The following is a 22,855-nucleotide window of genomic DNA, read 5'->3' as shown; positions in this document are numbered from 1 at the left end:
TTATGAGAGGGTTTAAATATGGCAAGTTGATTAGCTTGATTCGTCTATCTCATGTTGTTAAAAGAGAGATCAGTGATCCGTGCAGGTGTTGCAAGACACTAGCAGCATTCTTTGTCTAAGCCCAGTTCTCACACAGCTGCATTGAGAGAGCTGTGCTGTGGTCTGCTTAAAACCGGTAGAATATGACCACCTTTTAACAGGAAACTTTTTTGCTGTAAGGTACTCTCGAGTTGGTTCATTGCATATTGAATAATTCTTGATGTGACATTGCAGGTTCCTTAGAAAAGGTACCTGAAAATAGCTGCTTTATTAGTGATGATGATTATTATTATGATTGAGGTGTGTGTGTGTGTGTGTGTGTGTGTGTGTGTGTGTGTCGAATTGTGTATTTACTATATATTTTTTTTAGGTCAGAGATTGTTTTTATTGTATCTTATTATTGGAATATTATTATTATTGGAAATTATTTGTAGTTCCAATGTATTTTTCAATGTAAATGCACCTTTAGGCCAAAACAAATTTCACAATGAAGTGCATTTCAATTAAATTATTAAAGAATTAAAGGATAGCAAATAAATAAAATAATTAAATAATAGCAAAGATTCATTCAATTAACTTTAATTTTTGTATTCAACTTTTAAGAGTACACTAGCTTATATATGACTTCAGAGTTAAAAGATGGAGACTAATAGCCACAAAACTCTAAACCACCAATAAATCCTGATTTAATTGCATAATCATAAAAAAATATTTTTGTATAGCATCAGACATCAGAACACCTATTTTAAAAGGCATTTTAGATACAGACTCACTGTATAATCAATTCTATTAGCATTTGGTTTAATATCTATCCTTAATGTAACTTTTCAGCTTCTTTCTTTGCTTATAGCGTCTCCACCTTATAAGCAACCAGCCATAGCTCATTCTGTTTTTGCATGCAGAGGTGGATTTATCTGCAGTAGATTATAATAAAATAGCAGTGGAATAAACTAGCATAAAATGTATAAAAGCAGGTTTATGACCTGTCATCTAGTAGCAGCTTAAAGTCTGTAACTCAACCTTTTGTGCTCTTAAACTTCACACGTCTTCAGGTTCATATAAAATGAAAGACACTGAGTGGATTCAATATAGAAATCAGAGACACTATATGCAAACCTCTCTCTGTTACTCTTTCATTCTCCGTCACGCTGACAGGTCTGTTGAGAGCTGTAGAGGAGGGCCGCTCAGACTCTGTATAAGAGCTTCTGCTGTCTCACCCTGTCAACTGTCTCACCTCTCCAGTTGTTTCGTCGCCTGTCGGCCCCACTACTGACAATTTAATTCCGAAGCACCCCCCTGCACCTCTCTCCATATCTTCTTCCACTCATCAGCCCTCGAACCCATGCAGACCCTGTGCTGACAGCTGAGGATGCTGCGTGCTCTTCAGTCAGTGTGTGTGTGTTTGTACGTGTGCATGCATAATCTACATGTGTGCTTGTGTGTAATCAAGCGAAACGTAAGGAAGCTGCTTGTCTTTTGTAGTGTCAGCGATCAGAGGAAAGTAATGAATGACTAATAGAGGCATGATCTGTTTCATACACCCTCATCGTGGCTCCGTAAGTATGTCATAGTGAGATGACTTTAGTGTGTTTGACAGAAGCTTGGAAGGATATTTTGACATTTTGCTTCATCTTGAAATTACCTAGATTTTTAGAACAGCAGGTTTGAATTTCTGAGTAAAATAATGTTTGTTCACAATAGTTCAATAGACTTTCATGTTTTGTTCTACATTGACTATAAACAGTAAGACTTCTAGCATGCATTTTGGTGCCTCTATGTTTCAGTATATACTGAAAAAAAGTAAAAAGTAAATTATTAATTAATTTTGTCTTACTTTACAGTTAAAATGTTTAAAAATTATATTACAATGTCTTCTGATACCATCACTGTACCATGGTACCTCTATACAGTTGCTTCCAGTAAGTGTAACGCCAACACACCCTCATCACACATACACCTTAAAATCATTAAAGCACTTAAGAAAAGCCAGAGAAGGAATGTAAACATCACTTCTTTCACAAAGCCTTTGGATTTGTCATTCTTCCGTCTTTTCACTCACATTATAAAGGGATGATTAGAGAAGGTTGGGGTTGTTGTCTTTTTTGTAAGAATGGGAACCTCAGTTTCTGGAAGCAGCACCCACATACTGTATGCTGGTTTCCTGTAATCATCCGCACTTGTATTTTCTGAAATTTAAGCTGATGCTTGTCTCTAAAGTGGATTTGGAGAAATGCTGAATCATATTAACAATATGAAATGAAGACTTGAAAGAACGTGTTATGCCAAGTGAGTCTTTGATTGGCATATTTATAATTCTATCATGACAAATTTCGGAAGGTTTGGTATGGTAATATACGTGACAATGTTAAAATTGTCTTGTTCAAATTATAGTCTTTGATTGGCATATTTATAATTCTATCATGACAAATTTCGGAAGGTTTGGTATGGTAATATACGTGACAATGTTAAAGGGTTAGTTCACCCAAAAATTGAGAGAAAAGTGTTTATAATGCTTGAAACTGTGAACTAACCCTTTAATGTGTTTGGTCTTGGTGGAATAGATCTGCTACGCTGCTGCTGCTGCTGTGGCAGAACAAGTACCGAGTCTTGCTACTGCTAATACATCCACAGACATGCTGCTGCACATATTACATATATGAATAACCCACATATATATAGCATACATGAATCACCCTGTAGCAGATCTATACAGGTGGAGCTGGGGAAGGTGGAGGGTTTCTGAAGTGCGCTGCAACTGCTACAGCAAACACTAGCTGAGTATTTGAATGTTGAACAGCGAGCTCATTGGCTGCTGATAAGAAAATAACCAAGCAGCTGTGCCATGTGATGATGTCATTATGTCAGATTGAGTTCGACCTATCAGACTGTGCCATCTAGATATGCCAGAACTTTAGATTTGTCTAAACCAGTAGTTCTCAAGCCCGGGGCCCACTAGGGGGTCTCAAGATGACTTCAAATATATTCAAATAAAGACTGACATCAAATGTATTCAAATAAAGACAAAACTTGCCTAGGTGTTTGTTTACAGGTCCAAATCAAAAGAGCCCATCCTCAAGTTTCTGTGATATTCTGGTCTCGAGATTTGTCTCGTCTCCCTTCTTCGATGTACGTCGGAGGTATTTTGTTTATGTCTGTTTTATCATCGCACAAAAAAAATAATTTAGTAAATTAAAAGCACAACTTTTGAGGTCAAATGTATATCTGTCACACAAATATGTGCAGTCTGTATATGCATGATTGTGGCCTTTAACCTGAATTAAGGAGAAGTTGCTCTGTACGTTCTGACGGATTGATCATCTCCAGCCATTAACTACCGAGCCGTAAAGCTGTTTTTCCACACATTTGACTTCACACACTCACAACCATTAGGCCCTAATGAATTAAAAGACATCTCAGCACCCGGGAGGCTTTGCCATGATCAGTGTAGCGCAGATCCGCAAAACCAATCGTCTTTTGTAGCACCCTCATTTGTTACTTGGGAAACGTGAAGATTCTGATCACAGGATGTGAGGAACCCTGATGTTTTGTGATGGTTTGGTTGATAGATGATTTTAACTTCACGCCCGGCCCCGAAGGGCCCAAGCTTGGGGGCATTTGCAGAAATCCAAGCAGCACCACCATGGTTTTGTTTCACCGTGCTGGTCTTTAGCCATTCTGGTGTCAGCATATCATGCAAACAATCTTCTGCAGTTTGGTAAAACGGAGTAAGAGAGCCTTCGCATGCTTTTGATGGTGTGTTAAAGATGAGTCTGAACGTGTCTCATCTGATGATCCATTACAATATCATCTCCTATTTGTTAATCCTCTGTAACATTTAGAGTAAATGCTTGGATGAAATGGTAAATGCTGTTTGACACACAGGTTTGAAAGAGCATAAAACAGCAAGAAATAAAAAATGAGAGCATTAAATCCAGACGAGCGATGACTAAATGATGCATATGCTGATAATTATAGCTCATTAGAGTCCTGATGATGTGAGACTCCTGTGAGGAAATTAACAAAATGGTGCATTTGGTGAAAAACTTAAAATCTTTGTGTTTGAGTGACAACCTTCTTGTGTTTGAATTATTTGCTGAAACATATTTTGTGTGTGTGTGTGTGTGTGAGAACGGGGGGTGAAATGTGTTTGGTCCAACACTGAGGCAATCAGGAGTCAATCTGTTCTGATTATGTCTGAAACATGATATTCCTGCAGCTGTGTTGTACCATTCACATCCCACACACCTACCAACATGGAGCGCACTCACAATCATGCACACACACTTAATATTACAGACAATCTATTCTTCACAATGGCACATGGTTTAATCCATATTGTAGCTTGTTATGGCCAAAACAACCACTTAGACAGGAAGAGACGGTCTATGCATTATTTTTGTGGTTTTTTCACTGTAAAAAAAAAAGAAAGATAAAAAAGAAAACTGTACCTCATTAAAATTAATGTAACCAATTTCAACTATTTACGAGACTCATCTTGATTTTTTTTTAAGTCAGCAGAAAAGAAATAATGTTGAAATGAGTTATATAGCCAATTTGATTATACTTTAAAAAAAAATATATATATATTTTTTTTTTACAGATAAACCAACCTAATTGAGAAATAATATTATGCTATATAATTGTTGTTATTATTTACATTTTTAAATCCAATCCAAATCGGTATTCTTTGACTTTTACTTTCTCTGTATGGACAAAACAATCTTCAAAATATATTTATTTGATTGAACTGTCACTTTACATTAATTTTTTAATTAAATAAAATGAAAAAGTGACTTTGTGTAGCACTTTTGCATGCAAATGTTGTTTTGAATGTACATAAATGGATGAATAAATGACTACGTTACAAACAAAACTGAGTATCTTTTAACTGAGATTTGATGTTATTAACTTTGTAAATTCAATAATCATTTCATCCTCAAAAGCTGTTGTATCAACCTAATATCTTGTAAACGTTTATTCTCAGGTGGCCAGGTTATGAAAAAACATCCAGGCAAATTAGAGGCAGGTTAGGTAAGTGCTCTCCTTTAGTTCTGTATGTCCTGTCATACGGTCAGAGATAGTGGGCGGCCCATGTGTGTGTCATCTGACGTTCAGATTAATCTCTACCTGATGAAATGTCTCAATATGATGTAAAGATGAAATCGCCCAGAGCTCCTCTACATTTAATATTTAGAGCTTTTTCGTGGTGTTGATGTGCATATTAATCTCATTTCTTTTCAAAGATATACAGGTTTTACAAAGCCCATTAGATGCTGCTGTTTGTGAATAAATCCCATTGTGTGATTAAAGACATGTTTCGGCATGATCTTCAGGTTCTCCCACACTTACCCAAACCCCAACCTCGTGGCCTCATTTTTAGCTATTAATGTTTGGTTGTGAAAGTTGCACAACACAAATGATTCGCAAATGAAATCTCTTTAATATCTCAGTTTTCTTTCCTGATTGATATGAGAGTAAATTAAGACTGTTGATGAAATCTTCTTCTCAGATGTTTTTCCTGAGAAATATACCTTCACTAGAGTTTCAGAGGAGATCTGCTCAGATTTCACAATATCAAAACTTTACCATACACTACAGTTCAAGCATTTGTGGTCGGTAATTTTTTTTTAAAAATGTTTCTGTTTTGACGGTTAAATTAAAAATATTAATCAAAAAGCATGTCTAATTCAATGAAATCATGAAACTTACAAAAAAAAATTTTTTGTTTCATTAAATTTTAATAATAAAAAAAGCATCTGTAATTAATTGATTTTTATATATAATTTTTTAAAAATTATTTTATGTATTTATTTATCTTTATTTATTTCAGGAATACTGTGTTGTGTAGGCTATTTACATTTTTATGGTAATTAAAGTCTGGGGAAAATAATGTTTTAATAAGAATTGTATTAGTAGTAGTATCATTACATAAGTAATATATTTCTGTCACGGTTTCTTCAAGTTAAACCAAATCTTTTTTGAGTTTCTGTTTGCGTATGATATGATGATAGTTTTTCTCAAAAGAAATGGTAAAATGCTCATGAAGTGACGCTCAGAGCAGCTCTGGAGATTGTGTTTATGTGTTCATGTACTCATATATTGAGGCAGCTGAGGCTAAACACACCGCGAGCGGCACGCACTTCTGTAAACGAATCAGTGCGTCTGCATCATTCATTCACACAGACACGCAGAACATGCAGGATTCATATAGTTTTTTTGCAGCTTAATATTAACAAACACTAGTCCATATCGTGTTTTGATTTAAGTGTACTGACCTTCTTTTGATTTATTCATCCAGAATTTGGCAAATTCCATGACGTTCCGAGTTATAGTGTAAATTCCATTTTTATGTCTGGATTACACAATTTCATCCCCGTTTTCTGCATTGCGGAAATCTAAGGCCCTGGTAATATTGTAAAGTGATCATTCATTCACACAGACACGCAGAACATGCAGGATTCATATAGTATTTTTGCAGCTTAATATTAACAAACACTAGTCCATATCGTGTTTTGATTTAAGTGTACTGACCTTCTTTTGATTTATTCAACCAGAATTTGGCAAATTCCATGACGTTCCGAGTTATAGTGTAAATTCCATTTTTATGTCTGGATTACACAATTTCATCCCCGTTTTCTGCATTGCGGAAATCTAAGGCCCTAGTAATATTGTAAAGTATTATTACAATTTAAAATAACTGTTTTCTATTTGAATATATTTTAAAATGTAATTTAATCATGTGATTTAAAGCTGAATTTTCACCATCATTACTCCAGGCTTCATTGTCACATGATCATTCAGAAATCATCCTAATATGCTGATTTGCTGCTCAAAAACATTTCTTATTATTATCAGTGCTGAAAAGAGTTGTGCTGCTTAATATTTTTTGGTGAAACCATGATTCTTTTTTTCATGATTTTTGAATGAATAGAAAGTTCACAAAAACAGCGTTTATTTGAAATAGAAATCTTTTATAACGTAAATTTCTTTTCTTTCAATTTTGATCCATTTAATGCAATCTAACTGAGTTAAAGTATACATTTCTCTACAATTTTCTGACCCTAAACCTTTGAATGTTAATGTTTGAACTCGCCAGATTCTTCCAAACCATAGATAGGCTATTGTCTGCTTTAACTTTCTATACACTTCAATGAGAGATGCAGTTGAAACATAAATGAAAGTGCTGAAAGAGCAACCTGTGAGCGATGACATTTTCACCTGGGCAGCTCTTTTTAGTTCTTTAACACCAGGGTCGTCGTCTTTGTTTTTTCGTCATGTTAATATGGTAATGGTGTTATGAGCGGCTGCCGTGTGCATTGCTGTATGTCACAGGGCCATGTTCAGTAGCCTATGAAGACCTCTAATCCCTTCTCCTTCTTTCTCTGTGTCTCTCTCGCTCTCTCATACACTCTTCCTGGCCTCTGTTCATTAAAAGCTGTCAGTCATCTCTCTCACACTGGGGTTTTGATTGCGGCTCGGCTGTCAGAAATGAAACACCTCGGCTAAGCGCTAAACGCTTCATCTCACGGTGCTGCAGCCAGAGTGACAGAGCTCCAATGGCATTAAGCTATTCTCTCCAACGCAAACACATTTATGGGCAAGTTAAGATGCCTCTCATGTTATGGCAGTAACTGTCAGATCTTTTTGTCTTCTCTTCTGACACCGACCTTTTTCTGTTTTATCACCTGGATACGGTCAGAGAAAACCACCGCTGCAGAAAGAGACACATTTGTCAGTGACATATATGTGGAATGGATTCGAGGGCACTTGAGTGGCGTCTTAGAGGTCATGTACACAGTTTTGGGAGTGACATTTATCGCATCTGAATGGAATAGTAAATCCCCTAAATAATAGCTTTGGCAACACTGCAGTAATTGATATCATAGCCAGTCATCAGGCTTGTAATTCTGGGCTCTCTATCGACATCTGTGGTTGAAATATAAAATTGCAAGTTACTTCTGGGAAAACATTTTTCAGAATTTAAGAGCGATAGTTCTATTAATTCTGTCATTTACTCACCCTCATGTCGTTCCAAGCCTATATGCATTTCTTTCTTCTGTAGAGGACAAAGGAAGATATTTTGAAGAATGTTGATAACATTTTCGGTTCCCATTGACTTGCGTTATATTTGTCTGTTCAGACAATTGAAGTCCATGGGGACCAAACATTTTCAGATGGATCTATGCCTTTAATGAGTGTGAATTCGAATAGAATCAGCCACATTACAAAAAAATTCAGCATAGTTGCAAACACACAGAACACAATTTTGTTCGTCTAAAAAGCATCACAAATTAATATTTGTTCTCTGATATGTAGAATCCAATATTTCTGATAAGACTTAATGCGTAACAGCTTAATGCTGTTGAAAAAGCCATTATAGTTTTACTGTAATTGTTTTCACCATCAAATGTACTTTTTTTTCTACAGCTATATAAATATTGGCATCATTTTATACAGTGTTATGATATCAAAAAATAAATGTGTATAAACATAAATAATAATATTAGATAATACATTTGTGTTGTTTTTTTCTAATAACTATCTTATAGATAATTACAGTATTATTTTTGTTGCTATTATTTATTTGTTATTTTATTATTCAATACAGATATGTAGTTTGTTATGTTGAATATTATTTTTGTTATATATATATATATATATACACACAGTATATAGGTTTTTCAGTCTATTTTAATTGCACCTCCTTACATCTTGTATGTTACCTCAGTTTAAAATCAGGAATTAATGGAAATTAATTTCAGTTCTGAATGGTGCTCAATCCATTTTGTCACTTGTTGTTATTGTTATAAATAACTGAATGTTGAATATTATTTTTGTGGTTAAAACCTAACAAATAAGAATTTGTAGCCTGTGAAAAATAATATAAGAATATTTCATTGTGTTTAATACAAATGTTTAATTTGGAAAACTGAATATTATGTGGCTAAAACCACACAAATATTAATAGTAGTTTATGATCTGATAAATTTATATTAAAAAATTATATTTATTACATATATAAAGGTAAATATATATACTTGTTGTTATTGTTATAAATAACTGAACTCTGCGTGTACAGAACAGGATTCAGCCGAAGCGAGGTAACAACTGTATTGAGCTGCACTGTGTGAATGGTCGATGTATCAATTCCACCAAAGCACACCTGATAGAACAAAACATTTATAGGAATTCATAACGAGAAATTGAAGCCTGAGAACAAAATATTCAAAGCCAATAACGTGTAGCTTCTAATTCGCAGCAGGTGTGTTTGTAACATGTAGCCTACCGTTTGCATGGTTTTCAATGTGTTTAAATATAGCTGTGTAATTTGTAAGTGCAACTACAGCATGCGTTGTTAGCCTGCACGGTGCAGGAAGAGCTAATCAGGCAGCAGGTATGTGCAGCAGGAGCTAACGTGATTTAGTCTGCACGCCCAACGGATCCTATGGCTCGTAAGTGACTGTGATGGATGGAAGGTTCCACACACACACACACACACACACACACACACACAAAGCCTAGAACCCAGAGCAAGGCCCGTCAGAGCGGTGCCGACCCCGGTGTGACATCACCCAGCACGAGAGCGTGTTTCTGTTGGCCTGTAAGTGCTATTGCTTCTCCTCCATCAATAATGCAGCGACTTGAGTTGTTGTTCCTCAGCAGTAAAGCTCACATGAGTGCAGCAATTAAGGCAGCACGACCTCCGATCGTCTCAGGCTTCATCCCAGCCCTGGGCGATGGATCGGAGGGGATCTGTCCTCTAAAGGACAGGGGAGGATGGTTTTAAACAGGACCAGAGACCATCTGGCAGGGGCCCTGCTGCGGTAACCTGACCAAACATTGGTGAAGGGGAGATGCTTTGTGCTCACTGTTGTCCATTAAAACAGGGATGTTTTCAGAAAGCAGTACAGGCTTTATCCCACTGTAGCATTCGTAGATAGGGAGGCTGGAAACACTAGCATGGAAACTGACACACAGCATACGTCAGCATACGTGACATGACTCCTGTACTGTTATTGGTTTTAGAAAGCCTTGAGGTAGAGCTAGATCTATCTGGATTAAAGTTCTTAAATGAATAATTTCATTACGTTCCATTAAAATAAAATATATATATATGCAATTAAAAAAATGCTAAATATCTAAATAGTTAATTATGTTAAATAATATAATTATGTAAAATAATGGAATTGATCAATTTGACCAATATTTAACTATATTTATTTACATTTATTTTTCAATTAATTTTATTTTAATTGTCAGTACATAGACTGGCTATTAAAATAAATATTGCAAAATGACCACTTGTTTTACTTGTTTTGTAATAATATCTAAAAATTCATAACAAAGAGGCCAATTTACTTTAGAAGCACAACTGCATAGGATATTAAGACTTGTTTTCATACATTTATCGTGAATATGAATATGAATATGAATATATTCTTTTGTGGGGTTTTTTAATAACTTGTTTTATACTTAAAGCAATTTTAAAATAAAATAGAATCATATTAAGCGTACATTCTCTGAAAGGAAGTCTTAATATTTTATGCAGTGTCGCATCAAATGCTTTTATTTAGTTGGAATTATGTTTAAATATTTAATTTTGTTTATGTAAATATAATTAGAAATACAAATACTAAATACTAAAAATACATAGACTGGCTACTTTTTTTGGTAATACAGTTAGGTCCATATATATTTGGATACAGGCACAATTTTTATTTTATTTATATATATATTCAAGTTACAGTTATATAATGAATGTGGGCTTAAAGTGCACTCCCTGGGCTTTAATTTGAGGGTATTCTCATCACAATTAGAGGAAAAGTTAAGGAATTACAGCTCTTTAATATGTACCTCCCCCCCTTTTTCAAGGGACAGTAAGTAATTGGACAGTTGACTCAAAGGCCATTTCATGGACAGATGTGGGCTATTCCTTCATTATTTCTACATCAATTAAGCAGGTAAAAGATCTGGACTTGATTCTAAGTGCGTCATTTGCATTTGGAAGCTGTTGCTCTGAATCCACATCATGCGGTCAAAGGAGCACTCAATTGTCTGTTTTGCAAGTGAAACAGACAATTGTTAGGCTTCAAAAACAAATCAAACCCCTCAGAGAGATAGCAGGATCATTAGGAGTGGCCAAATCAACAGTTTGGTATATTCTAAGAAAAAAAAGAATGCACTGGTGAGCTCAGCAACATAAAAAGGCCTGGACGTCCACGGAGGACAACAGTGGTGGATGATGTTTGGAGAATCCTCTCCATGTTAAAGAAAAACTCTTTCACAACATCCAAACAAGAGAAGAACACTCTCCAGGAGGTAGGTGTGTCACTGTCAAAGTCTACAATCAAGAGAAGATTCACGAGAGCAAATACAGAGGGTTCACCACAAGGTGCAAACAAGGCCAGATTAAATTAGCCAAAAACATCTAAAAACCACTTCTGGAAAAGCATTCTTTGGATGGCTGAAATTAAGATCAACATGTACCAGAAAGACGGGAAGAAAAAAGTATGGAGAAGGCTTGGAACAGCTCATGATCCAAAGCATACAACATCATCTAAGAAACAAGGTGTGATGAGCATGCTTAGTGATGACGTGACAGAAGCAGCCGGATGAATTCTGAAGTGTACAGGGATATACTCTCTACCCAGATAAAGCCAATTGCAGCAAAGTTGATTGGGCGGTGCGTCATAGTACAAATAGACAATGACCCAAAACATACAACAAAAGCAACCCAGGAGTTTTTGAAGGTAAAAAAGTGGAGTACTTTGCAATGGCCAAGTCAATCTCCTGATCTCAACCCGATTGAGCATGCATAAAAGCATGCATTGAGCGTGTATAAAAATTGTTGTATATTCCTAAGCATTTTGTGTTATATTTTTGTTCAACCGCTTGAATGAAAGATTATATATAACTATAAAAGAGGTCAACACTGGATAAGATATTAAAACTTGTTTTCTTACATTTTTATCTTGAATATTGTTTTTTCTTTCTTTTTTCTTTCTTTGATTGTTTTTAACTTGTTTATACTTAAAGCAAGTAAAAAAATCTGTGCAGTGAGAGTGTTGTATGAAGTAAATTTATTTTAGAGGACTTTAGATATTTTAATTGGAAAATAAGAGAAAAAGCTTGAGGATAGTATTTATTTAGCCTAATTTGGGGGCTTTTCTTGACAAATATTGATATATGTGATTGATTAGTTAACTGGCTCATCTAGGTCTGTAATTATGGTTTAGTATATTTCAGACAAACCTGCCCCTAAGCGCACCTTCAAAAGAAAATTAACTCTTTGTGCTTTACATGTCAGTCAAACAGTGTCTTCCTGTCTATGTGGGTGGTTCTTGGGAAGAAAAAGATGTAATGTTAAAGGTCAAAGGTCTAGCGGCTATGTGAGACTAAACTGACAATAACCCTTTACATCTAAAATAGAAATGATGTCGATCAGTAATTAAATTACATAAAATTATCAGACATTGATCTCTTGTCAAACAAGATGACATACCTTTTTTTAGTCAGCGGTGACTCTCTGAGCAGGTGTTGTCTTGCGTGAAAGATTTCAGCTCTTGACTTGACGCTGTGAGTTTGTAAAAAACTCACTGACATGACTCAGAAGTGTCATGATGAGATGATGTGGCATTTTACCCTGAAAATGTTGATCAGGAAATGCATCACAACTGCTGAAACCTCATAAGAGGATGTGTTTGGGTACGTTAGAAGGAACGGTTATTTTTAACACGATCTGAGTCAGTGAATCCCTCAGAAAGATTTTGCAGTATTTTAATGGAGATAGGAGCGATAAGGAGTTATTGAGTTTCACCAGAGACATGTCTGGTTTTGGTAGAAGTTCACTTATGAAATAAATTCATGCTTAGACATGTTTGGGGGTTTTAAACTGTGAAATGAAATACAACTCAGTTTTTAGATCGTCTTGTTTGGATTATTACAGTGACTATAGAGGATAATATGTTGTTGATGAATATTCAGATTTGTTTTCAGGGACAAGTTTAAATACTAATAATAAGATGTATTGATGATTTGAAGAAAAGAGGTCTCTTATGCTGATCAAGGCTGCATTTATTTGATCAAAAATACAGTAAAAACAGTAATATTGTGAAATATTATTACAAATAAAAATAGCTGTTTTCTATTGTAATATATTTTAAAATGTAATTTATTGCTGTGACGCAAAGCTGAATTTTCAGCATCATTACTCCAGTCTTCAGAGTCACATGATCCTTCAGAAATCATTCATATATGCTGATTTGCTGCACTGTAAAAAAATATATATATATCTGTGACATTTACTGTAAAATACCTTCCAGAATTTCACCGTAAAAAAATATGGTAGCAACATTTTAGGTTTTACAGACTTAACTTAAATTCACAATAAAATACCGTATTTCATTAACTGATGAAATGTTAATAAACCAACATATTGAAGTACTAACATCTGTTTTGAACCATTGTAATGCAGTGATAACCACCTAAAACTGGTGGTGATGAGAAAGTCACATTATGAACCAAAGCTCATCACAAACAGCTTTTCTACGAGCTGAGGAGGGCAATAATAGTTATATATAGAAGGTGCACAGTGTCATTCACACAAACACTAAACACCATCATGGTGACACACGATACTGAAATAATGCAATAACATTAATTTAACAACATTAGATGTAAGATTAAACCCTAATATACACAACTGATGAGAAAAAAACTAAGAAGAAACATGTTATTTCAACAAAAAAAAACATAAAATGTGAAGTGTCATGCAGGGAATTCTGGGAGTGTCAATTTACAGTTTTTCACTGTAAATTATACAATGACTTTTTCTTTTTCACTTCCAAAAGCAGTATTTTTAACAGTATTTTACTGTAAAATTACATTAAATGTAATTACATTTATTCACCGAATATAATATGGAAACTTACTGTTAACCAGTTAACAGGTTTTTACTGTAGCATTTTTAATCTTTTACTGTTAAAATCACAATCATTTTTTTACAGTGTGCCCAAGAAACATTTCTTATTATTATTCATGTTGAAAGCAATTGTGCTGCTTCATATTTTAATCAATTTTTGATAAAAAAAAATAAAATTCAGGATTCTTTTTGTTCATCAGCATTTATTTGAAATATTTTGTAACATTATATATGTAAGTAGAAGTATTATATATTATTTAGCAAGGACATATTAAATAGATGAAAAGTGACAGTAAAGCGATTTATAATGTTTCAAAATATTTTAAATAAATGCTGTTCTTTTCGACTTTTTTTTCATTAGAGAATCCTCAAAGAATGTATCACAAAAAATATTAATTATTTTATTTATTCACTGTTTATGTGACGTTTTCATCTTTATATCTGTTCAGATCTGTAGCAGTAGAAACAGCTACTGCTACAGATCTCAAGAGATATAAAGACAATTTTTTTCCCCCTCTACTTATCACACTGAAAGCAAGATATAATCCAGCGATAGGCTCTTTAAATGGCATTTCAGCCGTGCAGTGGAAAAAATATTGTGTTTTCAGGGCAGGGTTTTTTTTTGTTGTTTGTTTGTTTGTTTGTTTTTTTGCTGTTTGAGATTTGTTTTGCGAGGCGCTCTGGGGCAGCCGAGAGACATTTAATTACACAGAGAAGCAGGGAGAGGCGTTTTCATCAAAAGTTGTAATTGCGTTATAAAGGAAAGTCTGTTCTCCCGTTTTGTCTTTTCCTGATATTGTGCTGTTTGTAAATATATACAGAGGGGAGAGAAATTACAAGGGTATTTACATTTCTCCCCTCTCGGCGCTCCTGACTTGAACGAAATTAATTTAAATGAAAATAAGTTATGGAAATACCACAGGAGAAATTTATACAATATGAAAGAAGGAGAGTCTTTTTTCCCATCCTTTCTCACAGTGTTTCAAGCGCAGATTGAGCGCTACGGCATACAGATATCCTGTCTCATAAATGTGAGTCTGAAAATCGATTACAGAGTTTCTCCAAACGAAATGCACAAGACATTCTGAGTCTATTGAGGTTATTTCCCTCGCATGATTCGACGACGAGCTGCATTATTTAGGGGTCTGCTGAGAAACCTCATTGAATATCTCACTGTTATTGGCCTTTGTCATTTTAATATCGAGTTGTGAAACTACACATCCGAGACCATTATGATCCAGCATTTCATACTCGTCTAAACAGCGTCCAATTGCATCAAATCTCGCCGAAATAGCCGCAATAAAGCCTTAAAGACATAAAAATGATGTTCAGACGCCCCAGAAGGGCTGTTGGCTGGTGGCAGCAAGCGTGATCCATGTCTCAATACTGTGCTGAAAAGCATGCTGGGAGTCTGCCTGCTCTGGCACCAACTAATTAGACAACCATAATAATCAGAGCTGCTAGAAGCAGTGCATCATGGGAAACACTATTAGCCCCGCTGGTTTGTCTTCATCTTTACAATTCACAGGAGTCACATGACACGCGCCGCGTGGATCGACGCCCCGTTATTCGACTCCGCTGTTGATTCTTCATAATTTAACTGGGAGAGGAAAAAAATATTCAAATCATATGTAATTGTTACATCGCAATAGGGAAATTAAGCGACATGCTACAAGGGGCTGCTCCAATTACTGGCCTCGTTAAAGCAATTGAAATGACTTGATGATATTATAAAAGTTTAATGTCTGTAAGTGGAGCTATAACTGTGTAAAGCGGTGAAGGTAGCGCAAGGAATACTCATTCATCATGGGAACTTCTGTGTGTATTATATTCATCTGTTGGAAATAGCTGAAGCTGTCTGAAATGTTACTTGTGGTGCTAAAACTCTTCTGTCTCTGTTTCTCTTTCAGAACAGGCCAGAGTCCAGCCAGAGAATATATTTTGAACTACAAGAAAAGGAAACTGGATTTTTACAATTTACGAAGAATATGTCATTGGTTTTCATTTATAATATATTCGATTTTATATCTTGCAAACATTCAAAGAGAACTGTGGAAGTGATCGTAATATCAGACTTTGAGCTGATGTAAATTTGGGTATCATCAGCAAAAAAGTAATACCCTAGCCCATATTTCCTAGTGATTTGCCCCAGAGGAAGAATATAACTACTAAAAAGTAAAGGACTCAAAACAGACCCCTGATGAACACCATGACTGACCTGATCAATGTCAGATTTGTTGTTTCCCAAAACAACAAACTGGGAATGATTAGTAAGGTAGGATCTTTTTAGATTAGATTTTTCATCTAATATGATCATAATGATCTAATAAATATTATTTTTTAAATAATAACTTAATAAATAATTATTTTATTTAAATTAATTTTAATATATATAGTTTGCATCCATTTATTTCATTAATACATATTATTATGTTATATTATATTATTATATTAATCTTTTTCGTTATATCTTATTTTAGATTAATTATTTTAGAAAGTAAAAGCACACCTTTTATTGTTTAGCTGCATGATTTAAGATATCAGAACAGAAGGATAGAGTCCCTTTATTGCTGTGCTTTCTGCTGAAGGTATCTGCTTGTAATGTGGTGTGTGTGTGTGTGTGTGTGTGTGTGTGTGTGTGTATTTCGATCATGTCTGCTGTCAGGTTTAACGTGTCAGTAGCTCCACACTTTAGTGTATTGATCTGTCTGAGCGCTGCCATGTGAATCCTGCTCGTGTTTCTTTGACAACTGTGGCCAATCTGCCAGGCACCCCGGTTTAGAAACCTCAGGCATTAGAGAGGTCACGCCGTCCCATGGGGGGAAAAGAAGAGTTCTCAATCTCCCATAACTTCTGAAGAGTATCTGTCTCTTACATTAGTCCTGTGCTCCAGGGCTAAAGCAATCAAAACTAAAGCTCCGTTCACTCTGACAACGACAAACTGACCAGAAGTCATTCATTTTCAGTGAGAGTTTTCAATGGCCAGTGACTTTTAGAGATGAAATCACTATCAGTGTGTACAGAGCTTGTTCATACCACACAAATAAGCAGCATGTATTTATTTCAGTGTCCATATTAAAAGGTTACTAACAATATAATACCTGTCTAAGTAGCATGAAACATATACTAACATTCAAAAGTTTGGAGTAAAAAAAAAAAAGATTTAAAAATAATAATAATATAGAAATTGTCAGTGCAACAGAAAAGAAGATATTTTGAAGAATGTTGGAAACCAAACAGTATCGGAGCCCACTGACTTCCATTGTATGGCCAAAAAACTACTGAGACTTTTCTCAAAATATATTTTGTTTACAGGAAAAAAGGTCATACAGGTCTGGAATAACATAACAAGTGGAGTAAATAGTGCCTGAATTTTCATTATTAGGTGAACTATCCCTTTAAACAGCACTTTCAGTTCAGGTTTGTGTTCCATTTGTATGTTAATTAGTTATTTTAGATTTATGAAGTTATTTGTAACTGCTTAACAGCACACTGTCAATAACCATATTATAATTTCTGGCTGTCATTAAGAAAATATTCAAAGTAGTAACACAGAAATCACTTTGTTTTCAACTCACATATACACCGTATATGTGTGCGGTGTGACACCTAATCTTTCTCTCATACAAAAATGCAAACAAACACGCACATACTTTTATAAAACACTGCTCGTTCATGCAAATGATGTTTAAAAATATCTGATCAAACTTCAGTTGCACCAAACGATCTGTTATTTACAGAAAGATTCATGGGAAACCTCACCGAACCAAACAGAATTCAGAGGAATATTTTTCCTTCTGTTTACCAGAGACTTGACTGACATATTTCATGTTAATCATATTTACACAGAAATGTGTTACATGCATGAGAAATGATCCTGTTGTGTCGTGCCGTGATGGATGTGTCCTAAGGTGCCATAAACATTTACCAGACACTGTAGGCTTGTCATGCCCACATTTCCCAGATCTCGTGGTATGGGGCTATAGTGTGCTTACTGTGCACTGATTCTGCTTTAAAATATAAGTCCATAATACATAATAGCCCTTCCTCCAGTGAAAGAGTCCATCCTCTGTTGTCCTCTCTCACATTAAAATCCACCAACATAGTTGTTTAGAACTGTTTTGGCTTATAACTGGTGTTTGATCTGTGAATATTTTGCTCCTGATTCAGATGAGGAGACAATGGTTTGAAGTTAAAAATGTCTTAATGATGGATTTGTTTCTTACAAACATGCAGCTTTTCACTTCACAAGGCATTACTTGTGAACTGGATTCATGTGCATTACTTGTGGATTATGACCTGAAATCTCAAAATGAACATTTCTCATCAAGTTTATTCAGGGTCAATTAAAATTTTCCTCTGAGTGAGAAGGAAATGAAAGAGTTAAAATACAGAGAGAAAGTTGAAATGAGATTAAAGAGATGGACAGAGTGAGAAAGGAGGAGTTTAATCTGAAACTGTGGTTTTCAAATGGCTTTCAAATGAAGGATTTGAAAAATGAGCCTCCGTGTAGCAACATGTCAGCCTGACAGGAAATATGTGAACAGTAAAATACTGTGACGTTAAGTAGGTGTCACACAGCTGAGGGGCGTCCCAGCTCACCATCACACACGCACACACACACACACACACACATATAAATTTACAATACCAGTGTACGTTTGATACACCTGACTGAATTTTTTTCTCAAGATCTTAAGGATTTTTGATATAAATGATTACATAAAGCTTTAATTATTCTTTTTCTATGTATAAATTAAAATTACTTTTTCCCCAAATAATTAACAAAATATATATTTTTAATATTTAGCATTTTAACTTTAAGTAATATTTGATGCGCTGAAAAATGGTATAGGAACTATTTTCACTCAGAAAATGCTAGTAAATTTTACAGTTAATTGTAAAGAAACACATTGAATTAATTTAGAAATTTTGTAGTAGAAAAGCTGAAATAGTATAGTAGTAGTATGTTCTTGCAAAGCATAGTCCAGTAATCTTTGTTTTATTTATTTATTTATTTTTTAAGTTTGGATGAATTGGGCCTGAAGGAAATGTCGTCAACAAATGTCACAAAGGGAATCATATTCATTTTTCTTCAACAGGCATTTTTGTCTCAGGGGTTGTTTTTTATTGAAAAGTAATAGATCTGTTACTTGTTTTTGTTATGAATTTCACTGTAAAACTGTCTTTGAAAAATGTTTACCATGCCTTCAGTATATTTACAGTTACAAAAGACTTTCATGTTGTTCTATAGATTTATTTTACTTTTCTCCCAGCCGTTAAATCTGTAGATATGAAAATCCATCATAAAAAATATGATTACATATTTAAACTAATCAAAACAAATAGTGAAATAAACAAACTTTTGAATATGTATTGTGTGAAAATGATTTATATCAATTTTACACTAATTATTTCTATCCTTCAGCTGTGGTGCCTTCACACACAATGATGCCACTATTAACATTTTATTAAAAGTTAGTGTTTACCAAGAAGACAACAGTGTCAGTGAAGAGCTTGAGATGAAATATGAGACATGATGTAAAGACAACAACAAAAAGGTAAATATCATTTCTAGCTGCAGTCAAGCTGTAATTTTGACAAATTATGCAAAATGTGTTTTAGATACATAAAATGCTAGCTTTGAAATGATCAAAACAACAAACTCTACCATTTAATGTCATTTTCACCGCAGAATGCTATTAATCAATGTGGTGAAAATGAGTGTTGTGGTTCATACAATTTTATTTTCAGTGCATTTTAAGGATTAGTTTATTTTTAGTCAGTCCTCAGGGCCAAAAGTGTCCATAGTTGAAGAAACACTCACACAGAAACATCACAGGCCTCTCCATTTAGTTTTAAGTGCCCTTCTCACAGTCAGACCTGTTAGCCTGTACTTTAGCAGTCATTGACACATGAGATAATAGCTAGTGCTTAGACATGGAGGTACATTTTTTTAGAATACCAGAAAGAGATCTTATCAGATCAAACAGATCACAGAGTGTGCCCATTCTGGTTCATCTGCCTTTCAACTTTGAAGATGGACGCTTCATTGCATCTGTCTGAGAAACCCTGAATGTGTAGCTTGTCTCCTGTATTGTTTTCTTTCTTATGTGAAATGTCTGCAGAAAGCTTTAGTGTTCCATACACTCTTAAAATAAAGGTTTCAAAAGTGATGCCATGGAATAACCATTTTTGGTTCCCCAAAGAACCTTCTATCTAAAGGACTTTTTTCGCTGTAAAGAACTTTTTGGACAGTAGAAAGGTTCCATGAATGTTGAAGGTTTTTAAATCAATAGTTCACCCAAAAATGAAAATGTTATGATTATTTACTTACCCTCAGGCCATCCGAGATATAGATGAGTTTGTTTTTTCATCAGAACAGGTTTGAAGAAATGTAGCATTCAGCACCAATTAAAATAAATCATGTTTATAAAGATAAACATGGGTTTATTATAGCCCACTTACAATTTACATTTCAGAGATCATTACAAATAAATTATTAAATGCTAAAACTGAATACATTTAAATGAACAAACTTGGCTTTGCATTTGCAACCATGTGAAAACAGGGGGTGCTGCAGCCCCCTCAGCACCCCTACTTCCCGCGTCCCTGACACCAATGGATCCTCTGCAGTGAATGGGTGCCGTCAGAATGAGAGTCAGAGTCCAAACAGCTGATAAAAACATCACAATAATCCACAGGTAATCCACACCATTCCAGTTCATCAATTAACATCTTGTGAAGTGAAAAGCTGCATGTTTGTAAGAAACAAATCCATCATTAAGGGATTTTAAATTTCAATCCATTGCTTCCAGCTAACAGTTCATAATAATGCTTCTACCAATTGAAAGTCCATCTCCTGTTGTCCTCTCACATCAAAATCCACTGACATATATGTATATAACTGTTTTGGCTTGTAAACGGTGTTTGATCTGTGCATATTTCTATCCTGATTCAGACAAGAAGACTTTTTCACTGGAGAAAGCATTATTATGGATAGGACTCGTATTTTAGCCAGAAGCAACAATTTGGAGTTCAAAATATGTTAATGCTGGATTACTCACATTACTTGTGAATTATGTTTTTATCAGCTGATAAAACTCATTCTGACGGCACCCATTCACTGCAGATGATCATTGGTGAGCATGTGATGTAATTCTAAGTTTCGATGAAGTAAAACAAACTACATTTTAGATGGTCTGAGGGTGAGAACATTTTCAGTAAATTTTACATTTTTGGTGAACTATTCCTTTAATGAAATCATCACTTTTTCTACTTTAATGATACTTTTATGGAGCTTTTTTAAGTTTGATTGTATAAATCACCACCCACTTTTGTGTTTACATTTCATGAAAGAGAAAATAAAATGGGGTCCCAATGCCCTCAGGGTGAATAAATTGAGAAAGTTTTCATTTTTAGCTGAATGAAAGGGCTTAAGTGAATGAAGAGTGAATTAAAACTCTTTATTTTCTCCCCAAGAAGGGCATGATTGATCATGTGGATGATTGCACCAAAAAATGAGCCAATAAGTGTGACTCTTAAAGATGTCCCCGGGGAAACATCATCACTACTTTTGGCCACTGGGCCCTTTCAGTAACGCTATCCGCATCGGAGACGTACAAACATTGATTTAGCACTTAGCTCTCACGTCCCCCATGTGCGCTTATCATTTCTGGCCTCTCACTAGCATGCAGGCGTCAAAGTTACTTATCGATGCGCAGAACTTTGAAGACTGGGAAAGCACCATAAGGAGGCTGGAGGAGGGGGACGGGGGACCAGATTTCTTTGATTAGGTGACAGTGTGATGGAGGAATATCCACTGGATGAAGTCAACAGATGGCATTCTGACTCTCTCAGTAGATATTCAGACCCATTTACTAGCATAACACATGGTAGCGAGTTAACTATGGTCTCTTGAGGGTGAATATAAGGATAATAATTTATATTTAAAATATATAAACAAATATATACACTACCATTCAAACGTTTGGGGTTGGTAAGATATTTTAAATGATTATGAAAGTCTCTTATGTTCACCAAGGCTGATCAAAAGGCATTTATTTGATCAAAATACAGCTATTTAATAAAATATTATTAACAGTTTTTTTAATGTAATTTATTAATGCAAAGCTGAATTTTCAGCATCATTACTCCAGTCTTCAGTGTCACACGATCCTTCAGAAATTATTCTAATATGCTGATTTCATATTATTATCAATGTTGAAAACAGTTGTGCGGCTTCATATTTTTGTGGAAACCTCAATACATTTGCATTCAAAGGTTTGGAGTCAGTAAGCACCTTAGCAACCAGACAGCAATGGCCTGGCAGCCCACAATATCCTAGCACTGTGGCAGTGAGTTGTGCATGAATTAAATCAGACGGAAATCTGATAAATCTGATTTATATACAGTATATGCATTTTCATGTTTTGGCTGAGTCTTGCTCAAATCCAGATATGGTTACAGTAGGTATTTGTATTACCTTCCATCTATTATTCAAACATGTTCTAATGGTGTTTTCAGGAGCGGATATTTCTTGTAAAGTTTCCTACGATGTATCATTGTGTCTCATAATGGGCTTTTGTCTGAGACGTCTGTTCTGTTTCACCTTTTCAAGGACTCTGAAGTCTTGAGAGAGGTTGAGGTAAAGTTAGCAAAGGAAATTATTAGCAACATGTACTGTATGTGAGGTTGATTAAAGAGGCAGATGCATCAGGTGCTCATTAAACTTATTTGTTTAATTCTAATAAAATTAAATGTCTAAATAAGGGAGATTGGGGCTAGTTGTCACATGGAGTAACTTGTCACAATGACTAACTGAAAAAAATGGGATCTTTACTTATAAAGTAAAATGTTATAATCATATTTAATTTTAAAGTTTAAAATGTAATA

Source organism: Sinocyclocheilus grahami, unplaced genomic scaffold, assembly GCF_001515645.1.
Source record: "Sinocyclocheilus grahami isolate Dianchi unplaced genomic scaffold, SAMN03320097.WGS_v1.1 scaffold112.1, whole genome shotgun sequence".
Classification (NCBI taxonomy): domain Eukaryota; kingdom Metazoa; phylum Chordata; class Actinopteri; order Cypriniformes; family Cyprinidae; genus Sinocyclocheilus; species Sinocyclocheilus grahami.
This window is presented reverse-complemented; position numbering follows the sequence as displayed.